Source organism: Anabrus simplex, chromosome 6, assembly GCF_040414725.1.
Source record: "Anabrus simplex isolate iqAnaSimp1 chromosome 6, ASM4041472v1, whole genome shotgun sequence".
Lineage (NCBI taxonomy): Eukaryota > Metazoa > Arthropoda > Insecta > Orthoptera > Tettigoniidae > Anabrus > Anabrus simplex.
This window is the reverse complement of record NC_090270.1, coordinates 183,292,311-183,307,960: the sequence shown is the minus strand read 5'-3', so window position 1 is coordinate 183,307,960 and position 15,650 is coordinate 183,292,311.

The window sequence follows — 15,650 nt, the reverse complement described above, 5'->3', positions numbered from 1 at the left end:
CACCTCCCGCGGGAAATTTGAATTTGTAAACAAAGCCACGTGCTTTTTGACAGCTGTCATCGACAACAACGCATCGCAAACCTCAGTACTACCATCTTGACGGGCCTAAACCCCAGTAGTGCCAACTTAACCTAACTAGCATGAGGTAAACAAAGCCACGTGTTTTTTGACAGCCACGTGCTTTTTGACAGATTTGTAAACAAAGCCACGTGCTTTTTGACAGACAACAACGCATCGCTAACCTCAGTACTGCCATCTTGACGGGAATAAACCTCGGTGGTACCAACTTAACCTAACTAGCTCGAGATAAACAAAGCCACGTGCTTTTTGACAGCCACGTGCTTTTTGACAGCTGTCATCCGCCATCTTTAAACTACAGAGCGCTGTGCTGCCCTCTTTCGTCACCTGTCATCGGCAGTGCTGCCATCTTGGCGGGCCTAAACCTTAGTGCTACCAACTTAACCTCACTAGCTCGAGATAAACAAATCCACGTGCTTTTTGACAGCCACGTGCTTTTTTGACAGCTGTCATCCGCCATCTTTAATCTATAGAGCACAGTGCTGCCCTCTTTAGCTACTTACCTTTGAAATGTGGTGGCGGATAATTTGAAAAATGCTTTTTTGACAGCAGCCATCTTTGTGCACCGTGCTGCCCTCTTTAGCTAGATACCTGTGGTGGCAGACAATTCCACGTGACAGCAGCCATCTTTAATCAAGAGAGCACCGTGCTGCCCTCTATGTGGTGGCGGCAAATTGAAAAATTCCACGTGCTCTTGTTTGGAAACAAACTCACGTGCTTTTTTTGACAGCTACCATCCACCATCTTTAATCAACAGAGCACAGTGCTGTACTCTTTAGCTAGATACCTTTGAAATGTGGTGGCGGCAATTTGAAAAATTCTATGTGCTCTTGTTGGGAAACAAAGCCACGTGCTTTTTTGACAGCTGTCATCCGCCATCTTTAATCAATAGAGCACTGTGCTGCTATCATGCGGGCAATTTCGTTAGCTGTCATCCGCCATCTTTAATCCAGAGAGAACAGTGCTGCACTCTATGTGGTGGCGGTAAATTCCATGTGCTTTACAAACCTATGTGCTTTTCTGACAGCTGTCATCCGCCATCTTTAATCCAGAGAGAACAATGCTGCACTCTATGTGGTGGCGGTAAATTCCACGTGCTTTACAAACCTATGCGCTTTTCTGTCATCCGCCATCTTTAATCTAGAGAGAACAGTGCTGCACTCTATGCGGTGGCGGCAAATTGTACGTGCTTTACAAACCTATGCGCTTTTCTGTCATCCGCCATCATGTACTTCTTACCTTGCTGTTATTCCTTTTCGGAATCATCATCATCATCATGAAGTACTAGAGAAAGTGCATTCATACACTGTGTACAGTGTTCAATCCTCGGATTTGGTCCATCCCAATCATCATCACCATTTTCTCCTCGATGCTTGTAATGTCGTTCACAAGTTCTGCATAAAGCTACTTCGATTGACATCTTACTGTGTAGAGGAAGGATGTCCCAAAAATTATGTACGTAAGAGGCAGCGTACGTATATAAAAATCCTGGTGGTAAGTATTGAATAAGATGTTTCGGCATCGACGATCTACGTTTATAGAACATCTTAATAGCCTCACTCACTCGTGAAACATAAATAAGATGTTGCGTATGAGCATGCAAACAGCATGCACATTTACAGTTTTGTTCCATAGCGTACGATGTCGAAGCACACACTAATGAAAATGATAAAGATCTATTCTTATTTATAGTCTCGTAACAATATTCGTTAGCGGATGGTAAGTAACATCACTCATATGAATAATAAGACAATAGGCTGCTGTGTTAGCAGGAATGTTTTCAGATGTTTCAAATTCTAAACGAATATCAACTGGAGATTCTTTTATAGATTCTTCATGATAAGAGCAGTCTATAACTACAATCGGTGCTTTATTTTTAAATTCTTGAGGTGTAAATAGCGGACGATCTTCTTTCTGATAATACGATGATTGAAATTTACAAAACATGTCATAGAGCATCCCAAACTTATTTTTCTCAAAGTTAATGTCGATGTTTTCGTAGGGATACGTAATTCCATTGAGATATAGTCTAACGTGTCTTAATTTGCAGTGATCAAACAGTGAGCTATCTTTTTCGTGATTGAATTTACGATTAGTTTGAAATCCAAAAATAATGTACAAGGGCTTCTCAGTAAAACGTGATGTTTTAACAGCCCAGCTATGCTTGTTTGTAGGTGGTAACACAGGATATTCATGCAGCTCCCAACTTCTAAAACGTATAGGTAATGGTGTATCATTTTCTACAATCTTGAGCAATCGAAGTTTTTCACGATCAGATAAGGTTACATGTGGGATCCGCCACAGTATACGATGCAGTGTTATTTTCGATTCTACAGGTGTTTCTACTGCTTTAAGAGAATTGTAATCACTTCGATCACGGATTAGAATAAGCTCTTGTTTTACGTTGATTATAATACGTGTAAAGTCTTCTGCGAATCCAAAAATATGTTTCAGTGATAACATACCCGTAAAAGTTCCATCCTCATTAATCATCCAGTTAGTAGATTTTGGACACCATCCAGCCATCCGCAAAAGATTACTTTCTTCATCACAGAAAGATGGGTAGAGTTTCATTGCGCTTGTAATACCAACATTCTTCGTTCGATCTATTTCAACATTATTTACTTCATATCGCGCTTCAGAAAAGAGAAAAGCTAGAGCATGGTTGTTTAGTTGTGAAGTGCTTGGTCCACTTCCATCAGACTTTTCTAATCGTCCTTCAATATAGAGGTAGCTTTCGTGCCGTAAGGTGTAAACATCTTGTTGATTAATAATAAAATGAATTTCATCATTGTTATTTAATCCAAACGTAAAAGGTTGATAGGAATGAAGCTCACTTCGTACTACACCTTCACGACTTTCTGCTGTATTCGTAATGTCTAGCATTTCTTCCATTCTGTTGTAGTAGTGTATATCCTAAATCTTGGAGTATCTGCTTATGGGTATCTGTTAACTCGATGAGTCTCTGCACACATGTAGTATGTCTTCGGAATGTACACCGTGTTTTATAGATGGTTTTCATACTGGTTTAAGATGTAGTTTGTAAGCTACGTACGCGTGCTGATCTAAATGAATAAGCTGATTATGTTTATTTACAAGTCTAAGAGTAATGTTGCTAATGTGTTTTACAGACACAGGATGATAAAGAACTACTGCTGGTTTCTCACAAATAGTATATCCACGTTCCTCTGTAACAATAAAGTCGTGCAGGACGTGCGAAGGTTGTAGATTACTATTCAAGTCTGTAATAATATTACAAGTAATGTTCACATTATAATCATCGAAGAGTTTTATAGGTTGATCAGACTCGTAACGTACGTTCGGTAGGAGCTCCCTCGATGAAAATCCAAGCAGTGGTCCAATCGAATCAGGTTGTGATTTGAAGTCAATCTTAAATGATGATTCAATAACACATTTATGCGTAATGTTGCTTATAGTGATTGAGAACTTGTAATTATGATTACTAAAACTATCTTCCCCAAACTGATCAATTAACGTACTTTCAATATAGTCGTGAATATCATCTACTGTATAACTACCTGAGGGTAGTGTTAGCACATACTCATCGTAATAGAACTTGTTTAAACCATCACGCACATTATAGATTTTATTGTAGCTTTCAAACGATACTAGTCCAAGACTATGCGGCTGATAACCAAGTTCGATTGGCGGATTAAAATAGATGGTTGTTTCAGGTCCTTCTCCACGTACAGCAAACGTTCTTTCACTGTTCGTCATCACGTAGACACTAATACACTTTCTCTACTGTCTGGGTTTGATATAAGAACATAAGACGTAATCGTCCGCACATGCATGTATTAAAGTTTTGCACACGGTTTTTATTGTAAACAATGTCTGCACTGCTTCCGAAATAACGTATGAGCTCAAAAGGAGGAGGTAAATCTCCATAGCTATCAAAATACCATACTTTAGATTTACGTTTTACATAAGCAACGTAATGAGTTCCAGGTCCACGACTGTCGTCCAAGTTAATTACGGCACTTTCACGTTCACGTGGACGTGCTGGTAGTTGATCGCGCATATACACTCCTCGAAAATAATGAATTCCTAGTTGTTTAGCAAACGTAAAAACTTCATCATGCGTTAGAGCTCGATATGGCAGTGCATTCAGTAGACGTTTTTTGGAGAAAAGTAGATACCAAGCCCTTTCTTGTATGGCGCTAGCTTCATGTTCACACCTTTGCCTCGTAACGCAATTGCCTCCATCGTCTTGTTATGACGTTCACTCTCTTTCAACTGTTGTTTCGCTTCTTCTACAGCTTTGACAGTTCTCGCTACAGCACTAGCACCACCTAGCAATGACCCTAAAGCTGCTAAGCCAGCAAACAGCGCAGGAAGAAATCCTCCTCGTTTTGGTACAGGAATAATTCGCGCACGTTTACTAAATATTGCTCTGCACTTTGGAGAAATTCTCGCTCTTGCTGCGCGTAACGCCTTAGTAATAGCTACACGAGGATTGTATTCCCCTCGAATAGCTTTTTGCGCAGCCTTTATAACATCTTTCCATCCAACAGTTTTTACTTTCTTCTTCTTCTTCATGTCGTTTGGATATCGTTGTTTCACCATGCTGGACACGACTTTACTAGTCAATAGCAAATCATAAACTAACCGTTGCCTCTTGTTTCGTTTAATATATATATTACTATTACGTACTTTATGATTCAGTTATCATGAAGATTATAAAGCAGCAAGACACGCTACCTGTTACCGACATTGTACCACATTTCTTACCTAGTTCTAGTACAACTACAAGAAAACGTCATGGAACGTTGTTTCCTTTTACTGTTCGATGTATTATATCAGGTCCGTCGGGATGCGGTAAAACAAATCTTTTACTCACACTTATTACTTCTGTAAATGGTGTACGCTTCGAGAATATTTACGTTTTCGCAAAGTCACTCTATCAGCCGCTATATACTATTCTACAAACTGTAATGCACGATCTAGTTAAAGATGGAATAAGATATTTTAAATTTAATTCACATGAGCAAGTACCATCACCAGACGATGTGCTTCCTAATTCTCTAATGATCTTTGATGATGTCGCAACAGAACAGCAAAACGTTATTCGTGCATTCTTTAGTATGGGTCGACATAAATATGTTGATTGCATCTATTTGTGCCAAACCTATTCTCGTGTGCCCAAGCAGTTGATACGCGACAACGCAAATGTTATTGTGCTTTTTCGTCAAGATGAGCGCAACATGCGACATGTGTATAACGATCATGTTAACACTGATATGACATTCGATGACTTTAAACGTATGTGTGCTAAATGTTGGTCATTACACCGTTACAGCTTTTTAGTTATTGATAAAGAAAGTGATGTACAGCATGGACGATACCGCATGGGTTTCGATCATTTTATATGCATTAACACAGAATTACAGTAACTACTTGATTAAAAACCACCATCATGTTAACATCTAGCAAGGAGATCACAAAACATATCATCCAAGCTCGAAACAATATTCGACGGAAATTTAAAGAGCTTAAACGTATTCAAGCAGACACGGATTTATTTTTAAAAACACAACTAAGTACACCACTCAAAGAAATTTTTAATTCTACTTCATTACCGCAGTCTACTTCAAGTTTTGCTTCTATGCAAACATCATATCATAAAGAGAAGCATGAAGAAGAAAAGCATGAAGAAGATACGGAAGAGAAGAAGCAGGATGTAGATCAAGAAGAGGAAGATAAGGAAGAAGAAGAAGAAGAACTTAATGATGCATCACCATCTAAGCGTGTTGAGTTTTTAACTACAGATGTTATTGCAGAAACACCTACATCGACGCAAAATCTACCATCTTTGTCTGAGGTGATGATTACACCAGAGTATCGCAATCAGTTTAGAACTTTTATTCAAGATACCTATGGATCTCTCTTTGCACCTTATATAGAAAAACTTTTTACAGGACAAACTGACACTACCTATGGTATTCGCTACGAAGATGACTGTTTCCGGATAGGAAATTCAAATGTTAAGATTAATAGCAACAAACTCATTGTAAAAGGTGTTACCTATAAACCTACGAAAGGACTCTTAGAACTTCTTTTCTCACGAATACCTGACAAGGATATAATTTTACAAGATGATCTTAAAAAGTATAAAGCAATACTTTTTGCTACTGATGCAACACGACGTAATTACAAGAGAACAGAACCTGTAAATGCGAATAAGAGTTACAAGTATCGTGAGTTTATTTCTAAGCTGTTTCCGACTGCACGTAGTCTAGACGTTATCTACAAGCCTTTGTTGCCGTATGTGGATGTAAGATACTGGAATGACCCAAACTTACTCGTTGAACGATTACAACTTTTAAGAGCATCGCAAGAGGCTGGTCACACTGGTCACGGATCAGAAATTCTAGAAATAGAAAGAGAACTACGTTATGCCGGTATTATTTTGTAATGGCTCGTCAAGAGAAGATCTCACCTGTAAAGGTAAACATCGCACATGAGTTACATAAACCAGCACGTCGCACCTACTGTCGCAGACGCGTTATTACACGAGGAAAAGATGATCTCTGGCAAGCAGACTTAGTAGAAATGATTCCATATGCTTCTAGTAATAAGGGCTATAAGTATCTACTTACTGTTATCGATGTGTACTCAAAGTTTGCTTTTGCACAACCCGTGCGTTCTAAAACAGCAGCTCAAGTTAAAGAAGCATTTAAACATATTGTTGAAGAATCGAAACGCTGTCCAAGGCTTCTTCAAACTGATCAAGGTAAAGAGTTTTACAACAAGGATTTTTCTTCTTACCTCAAGTTACTTGGCATTCAACACTACTCTACGTTCAGCAATCTCAAGGCAAGTGTTGTAGAACGCTTTAATCGTACACTCAAAACAATGATGTGGCGAGAATTTACAGCGCAAGGTTCATATCGTTGGATTGATCTGCTACCTAGACTTTTATCTACCTACAACGATACACCTCATCGCACTATCGGAACAAAGCCACGTCTTGTTACAAAGAATACACCTCGTCTAGATGCTATTCATCTTGTAATCAAAACAGCTGATCCACGTCGCCATCGCTTTAAAGAAGGTGATTTCGTTCGCATCAGCAAACACAAGTCTATCTTTGCAAAAGGATACACACCTAACTGGTGCACTGAAATTTTTCAAATCAGAAGTGTTAAGCTTACTAATCCAGTTACGTATTTACTTCGCGATCTCAGAGGACAGCCTATTGAAGGAGGATTCTACATCGAAGAACTGCAGAAAACAAAATATCCTGATCACTATTTAGTTGAACGTGTTATTCGACGTCGTGGTAATAAACTGTATGTTAAATGGCTTGGTTTTAATAACAGCTTTAATTCATGGATTAATAAAGAGGATGTACTTTAAATCTTATGTGTGTTTCCTTTTAATCCTCTACGTTTCCTTTCTTCTAAGTCACTAGGACATGCTGTAGGATTAAACAACACCTGTAATATGTTTGGCAATTCATATTTATTTTAGACTATATACATAAATTTTTATCCTTTGTTTATGTTACGGTCTTTGACACTCAGTTTTCGTTTTATTGCACCAACAACGACAAGTGCTGCTATATTCTTCTGAGCAGCTAAAGCACTAGGTAATAACACACAGCATAACTTTATGAAGCAGATTTTAACAGCTACACGACATACAGGCAGCATGTAACTACGTATCAGGCGAATGTGTTCTAGGGCCGCAGGGGAGATGAAGCACGAAGAAAAGAAGATCAATCACTCTATTGATGAGTCCACGCCCAACATGCTTCCTCATCTTTCTCCCAGCACGTTTCTTCACCTTTTCCTTGTTTACTCTCTCCACAGCCATGATAAGTGTTTATAAGCGAAGACAACTCGTTAGTTTTAGGTCCGTGATACAGTTTAATTAGTTGACATGTACGGCACTGTCTCACAGAAGGTCTTCTAGCTAAACTCACGTGTTCATGATGTAAACTACACGTTTGAAGCTCTGACAAAACAGGATCTTGAGTCCACTCACGAGGCACCTTTTCCCAAATCTTCTTTATAGCATTCGCGGCTACATTAACCAAAAATGCCTTTGGTAATGCATTTAACTCTTCTTCAGTAAAAGTGTTTAGTTTCTTTTTGCATGCATAAAACTTTACGATCGCCTTTTCAACTGCGTTACACTTAGTATCTGTTAGAAATGACATGATGTCTTTACTCTACAAATGTTTCTTTTACACTAAGGTTATTTCGACACTGCACTTTACATATGTTGTTCACTTCCCGGCATGCACTGCGACACAACCAATCAAAGAGCATACCTACATGCTGTAAAGACTGTTTACTTGTTTCTCTGCTATGCTCTTTCGGAAGAGTTTTAAATGATGGGCACCCCAATTCATGCATGTCGATAACTTCACATGATGATGGTAGAAAATCACGCAACCATTCTTTCTTTTCACAACCCTTTAAAAGAACAAGATCTGCTCTTGACAGATGTGCATTCATCATTAAAGGTAGAAAACGATAAGGTATTCCTTTTTCTTCCCACTTCAAACCTAAATTGTTTTCAATCCACTGAGTCTGCTTTTTATCTTCATCTGTTTGCAAACAGTAAGGGAACGGTGGACTAAATACTAAACTAACAAGTTTTGGAGCCCACAACACACTGCAATCTAACACAGCCACCTCTTTAAACACAAATTTGTTTCCGTTTACTTTAAAGCCTTGCACATCAACTATTAATGTTTTCGTCATGTTTGCACTCTACACTCTATCACTGTTTCTCGAAGACTAAAGCTTTTAGTCAACGAACGGGTTTAAACATGCACAATGACGTCATCACAACAGCACGTGCTTACTCTAGCTTGCCCGATGCGTGATTAAACTTGTTCGAATTAACCGCCACCAGCAGCGAGGTAAGCGATGTAAGATGGCAGTAGCTAAAGATGGCAGCACTGTTCTCTCTGGATTAAAGATGGCTGCCTGTCAAAAAGATTTTTTCAAATTATCCGCCACCACATAGAGTGCAGCACTGAGGTTTGCGATGCAAGATGGCGGGTGACAGCTTGTCAAATAGATTTTTTGTTTCAAAGGTAAGTAGCTAAAGAGGGCAGCACTAAGGTTAGCAATGTAAGATGGTGGATGACAGCTGTGACGTAAAATATTACCCGCAAGATAGCACCACGATGCCCTTTTCATTAAAGATGGCAGCTAGAATTTTTCAAATTAACCGCCTCAAAGGTAAGTAGCTAAAGAGGGCAGCACTGTTCTCTCTGGATTAAAGATGGCAGCTTGTTAAATAGAATTTTTCAAATTAACCGCCTCAAAGGTAAGTAGCTAAAGAGGGCAGCACTGTTCTCTCTGGATTAAAGATGGCTGCTTGTCGAAAAGAATTTTTCAAATTAACCACCTCAAAGGTAAGTAGCTAAAGAGGGCAGCACTGTTCTCTCTGGATTAAAGATGGCTGCTGAATTTTTTTCAAATTATCCGCCACTACAAAGAGGGTAGCACGGTGCTCTTTTGATTAAAGATGGTGGATGACAGCTGAAGAGCGAGTAGAATTTGTTTCCAAATAAGAGCACGTAGAATTTGCCGCCACCACATAGAGTGCAGCACTGTTCTCTCTAGATTAAAGATGGCGGATGACAGAAAAGCGCATAGGTTTGTAAAGCACGTACAATTTGCCGCCACCGCATAGAGTGCAGCACTGTTCTCTCTAGATTAAAGATGGCGGATGACAGAAAAGCGCATAGGTTTGTAAAGCACGTGGAATTTACCGCCACCACATAGAGTGCAGCACTGTTCTCTCTGGATTAAAGATGGCGGATGACAGCTGTCAGAAAAGCACATAGGTTTGTAAAGCACATGGAATTTACCGCCACCACATAGAGTGCAGCACTGTTCTCTCTGGATTAAAGATGGCGGATGACAGCTAACGAAATTGCCCGCATGATAGCAGCACAGTGCTCTATTGATTAAAGATGGCGGATGACAGCTGTCAAAAAAGCACGTGGCTTTGTTTCCCAACAAGAGCACATAGAATTTTTCAAATTGCCGCCACCACATTTCAAAGGTATCTAGCTAAAGAGTACAGCACTGTGCTCTGTTGATTAAAGATGGTGGATGGTAGCTGTCAAAAAAAGCACGTGAGTTTGTTTCCAAACAAGAGCACGTGGAATTTTTCAATTTACCGCCACCACATAGAGGGCAGCACGGTGCTCTCTTGATTAAAGATGGCTGCTGTCACGTAGAATTGTCTGCCACCACAGGTATCTAGCTAAAGAGGGCAGCACGGTGCACAAAGATGGCTGCTGTCAAAAAGCATTTTTCAAATTATCCGCCACCACATTTCAAAGGTAAGTAGCTAAAGAGGGCAGCACTGTGCTCTATAGATTAAAGATGGCGGATGACAGCTGTCAAAAAACACGTGGCTTTGTTTATCTCACGCTAGTGAGGTTAAGTTGGTAGCACTAAGGTTTAGACCCGTCAAGATGGTAGCACTGCCGATGACAGGTGACGAAAGAGGGCAGCACAGCGCTCTGTAGTTTAAAGATGGCGGATGACAGCTGTTAAAAAGCACGTGGCTGTCAAAAAGCACGTGGCTTTGTTTATCTCGAGCTAGTTAGGTTAAGTTGGTACCACCGAGGTTTATTCCCGTCAAGATGGCAGTACTGAGGTTAGCGATGCGTTGTTGTCTGTCAAAAAGCACGTGGCTTTGTTTACAAATCTGTCAAAAAGCACGTGGCTGTCAAAAAACACGTGGCTTTGTTTACCTCATGCTAGTTAGGTTAAGTTGGCACTACTGGGGTTTAGGCCCGTCAAGATGGTAGTACTGAGGTTTGCGATGCGTTGTTGTCTGTCAAAAAGCACGTGGCTTTGTTTACAAATCTGTCAAAAAGCACGTGGCTGTCAAAAAACACGTGGCTTTGTTTACCTCATGCTAGTTAGGTTAAGTTGGCACTACTGGGGTTTAGGCCCGTCAAGATGGTAGTACTGAGGTTTGCGATGCGTTGTTGTCGATGACAGCTGTCAAAAAGCACGTGGCTTTGTTTACAAATTCAAATTTCCCGCGGGAGGTGGAGGAGGCATCTGGGAGGCCTCTGGCTGAGGTGGAGGTGGAGGAGGCATCTGGGAGGCCTCTGGCTGAGGTGGAGGTGGAGGTGGCCACTGGGAGGCCTCTGGCTGAGGTGGAGGTGGAGGTGGCCACTGGGAGCCTGAGGTGGAGGTGGCCGCCGAACCATCCAATTATACTACTGTCATCAGTGCCAGAGGCTTTTTTGGGGTATAGAAATAATCCAATGACAACTTTTTTAAAAATCTAGCGCATTCTATCTCTGCGACGACATTACTATTCGGGACTTTCTCTGAAGCCGTACTGATGACTGTAGAGGAGTTCGTTTAGATTTTAAAAGTTCGTTAGGCGTGACTTCACACAACTTTCTAGTATTTTTTGACAAGGGAGGCAACGTTGGTGGTAGTTCTTGCTTGTGTGTTTGTGAAATGCGAACCTTCCGAATTCAGAGAGGGAATCCGAAGGGTATGCCCTGAAAATGGCGCAAAATAGGTCTTACAAGTGCTGTGAGAAGACAACAAAAACATAACCTCTGTAGAAAAAAGTGAATCTGTCCTATATGAACAGGAACCCGCATCATCTTCAAGGGAATGTATCTTCCACACATAGTATAAGTCATACAACTTCAGATAAAGCGAGCATAGAACTTAGTCGGGAGTTTCATCCGGTAGCATTAGGAAGTTAACATGTTGACGTCCATAGCCTAGAATCAGGTTTGAGGCAAGTTGATGATGACTACTGTACACACTTGTTCATCGAAGCATTTTGCAGACTGAACTGCATTATTTGAACATGCCACTATTCACCTCACTTGGTATTATCTTAATAGTAAAGAAAGTAGTAATCAAATTCATTGTGAAGTGCATTAGTAGTGACTTTCACGATACGACAATATACAATTTGGGAGTAGTTTATCATAATGTAAATCACGGCACTACGCCAACATGCGAATTGAAAGATAACTGCCAGATGTATCGGCAAGCAGGGTCCCTTCACTGTTTGATAGGCGACGAAGAGTGAAACCCAACAGTTAGACAATAATCGAATCACTAGCTTCAGTGCTAGAGGCTTTTTTGGGGTATAGAAATAATATACACACACATATTTGTGGTTTCCTACTTCGTCTTTTATCTATCAATTGCAAATTAGAAGTCTGCCTCTGTGGGTGTAGTGGTTAGTGTGATTAGATGCCAACCCCGGAGGCCCGGGTTCGATTCCCGGCTCTGCCACGAAATTTGAAAATTGATACGGGGGATGGAACGGGGTCCACTCAGGCTCGGAAGGTCAACTGAGTAGAAGGGGATACGATTCCCACCTCTGCTATCCTCGAAGTGGTTTTCTGTGGTTTCACAGTTCTCCTTCAGGGCATGGCCGCTTCCTGCCCTCTTCATTGTCTATCCCTTTCGATCTTCCAATCCCCCTCCCGCACAAGATCCTATTCCAAATAGCACGTTAGGCCACCTTAACGAGGTACTGGTCCTCATTCCCAGCTGTATCCCCGAACCAACGTCTCACGCTCCAGGACACTGCCCTTGAGGCGGTAGAAGTGGGATCCCTAGCTGTGTCCGAGGAGAAAACCAACCCTAGAAGGTAAACAGATTAACTCCACCAAAAATGAACCGAGTCTCAGATGACACGTGTGTAGTGTCCTTCTAAGGTGGAAAAAGCGCTGGCTTTCTGATCCCAAGTTGGTGGGTTCGATCCCATCTCAGTGCAGTGATCAAATACGAGTTGTTACTAGTGTTCTTTTTTTAAATCATTGCGCCAACTTAGAGAAGTCATTTGGTGATGTGAAAGGAAAGGGCTGGGATGGAAGTGACCGCAGCCTGAAATAAGGTACAGCTCGATCATTTATCTGGTGTGAAAATGGGAAACCAAGGAAAACCATCTTCAGGGCTGCCGATAGTAGGGTTCGAACACACACTCTCCCAAATCCAAGCTAACAGCTACATGGCCGAACCACGCAGCCAACTCGACACTTCCGAGTCTCCGAAAACCTTAAAAGTAGTTAATGGGACGTAAAACCAGTAACATTGTAATAATGGTAACCATGATTACCTCTCCAAACAAATATCAAAATATAAACAACAAAACGACTGGTGTTTCTAACTTAATGCAGCTTGCAAGGAACAATATGTCGTGCCACCATGCTCAACACATTTCAAATGACTCGCTGTGACACAAATGTTCAATTATTCCTATTAATGACGTGTGGCCTCTGGAGAGGCATGGTGCATGTCTTCCGAGTTGACGCCGTATAGACGACCTGCGCGTCTATGAGGATGGGGCCCTACCTATGCTGAAGACGGCATACACACACGCACAGCCCCCGAGCTACTCTAATTAACCAATGAAGGTTAAAATACCTGACCCGGCCGGGAATCGAACCCGTGACCCCCTGCGGCGAAGGCCAACACGCTAACCATTTAGCCATGGGACCGGACTTCAATTCCAATAGGATCACAAGACCAACGTTGTCAAGTTGTTTCTGAACGAAATCGGGACTCTCTTCTGAACGGAATTTACATTTCGAAACCTAGATGATACCCATATACAATGTTAGACAAAATTCGTCAGATTATCATTTTATGATGTCGAGTTGCTTTTCGAAAAATCAAATAATACGCATGACAAAAGTGAAATGGCCAGTACCGAGCTCGATAGCTGCAGTCGCTTAAGTGCGGCCAGTATCCAGTATTCGGGAGAAGGAGGTTCGAACCCCACTGTCGGCAGCCCTGAAGATGGTTTTCCGTGGTTTCCCATTTTCACACCAGGCAAATGCTGGGGCTGTACCTTAATTAAGGCCACGGCCGCTTCCTTCCCACTCTCGCCATAAGACCTATCTGTGTCGGTGCGACGTAAAGCAACTTGCAAAAAAAAAAAAAAAAAAAAAAAAAAACGCCAGTGAGCGGGAGACGAAATACGTAACACACTTCGATTCGCCTCGGGGAAGTACCGTATTACAGTTTTTATATCATCCGTCGTCGATTATGTTATCTTTACAACACAATCTTTTAATATAAAACATCACATTCTTCTTGTGGACAGTTGAAAGTAGAGAATAAATTATGTGAAATATTCTCCCAATGTACGTTTAAAATAGAGACCATATTATGTGAAATTTGTCCTACTTTGGAATAATCGGGAGTTTTACCAATCACAACTGGCTTTAATCAGGAGTCGTGTTTGCACTAGAAAAACGGGAGAATCCCGCCCACCTGCCAACCCTGCACAATACAAGAACTATACAATAGAATTTTTGATGAAAGCAATCTTCCGTTGAAGAAATCCAAGATAGTCGTAGTGATTGAGAAAGTGAATCGACATGGAGCAACGAAATGAAGGGAGGAGGGACTAGACAAGTGGTAGAAGGAAATACCAGACACACTTCAGTGCCAACTGTGCACTGGAATTTGTGAGCGTGATGGTAAGGAAGTAGTCCCTGTGCTTAATTACGAAGACTACAACTGAACCTTCAAACGACACCTTCGTACCATTAAAAAAATTGTTTACAAGTTGCTTTACGTCGTGCCAGCACCGATAGGTCTTATGACGACGATGGGACAGGAAAGGGGTAGGAGTGGGAAGGAAGCGACCATAGCCCCAGTAATTGCCTGGTGTGAATATGAGAAACTACGGAAAACATTCTTCAGGGGTGCCGACAGTGGAATTCGAACCCACTATCTCCCTAATACCGGAAACTGGCCGCGCTTAAGCGACTGCAGCTATTGAGCTCGGTCATTCAGTAATGAGATAATGCATTGTCCTATCGGCCAACGTGAGGGGTATCCTCCACGGTAGAACTCTGCATGACCGATGATGATGATGATGCTTGTTGTTTAAAGGGGCCTAACATCGAAGGTCATCGGCCCCTCTGCATGACCGAGTACATATAAAGACCATAGGTTAAATAGTCTGATGCCCGGGTATATCGACAAACCACCAAACGTTCCTGTGAATCAGTATTGTAAACCATAACCCCAGCGAGTCTGTCTATATTCAGTCCTTTCTGTCTGTGTCAAATCTGTCCTTTCAGGTTTGCCATAGAATCGTACCACCACCACCACCATGGCCATATGGTGCTATTTCTGTTTTATTTGCTATTATGAGTGAGATTTACAAAAAGAAAAACAATTATTATAGCCTACACTAGTCATCTATATAAATAAAATCGTAACGACATTGATTATTTTGGCGAAATTTTCATTCAGTTATCCGTTTCAGGTGTAATAATGACCATCTGCATATTTGTTTTTAGCTTTGGTGCCTACTTGTTTGTTTGCCTGAGTTCTTATAACTTGAAAACTACGGGATATATTTCTACCATGCCTTTGCCGGCGAGATGTAGTGTTTACAGTGCACTATGTCTTCTGGTACGGGCTAAAATAAATTTGTTACTCCCCTTGACCTGTCTCAGTCTCATCCTTGGCTTTGACAATATGAAAGTAACTGAGATATGAGTAATGCTAGTAATACCATTCCTTTTGTAGCCAGTCCCTGTTATGAATGGGGTGAAAATA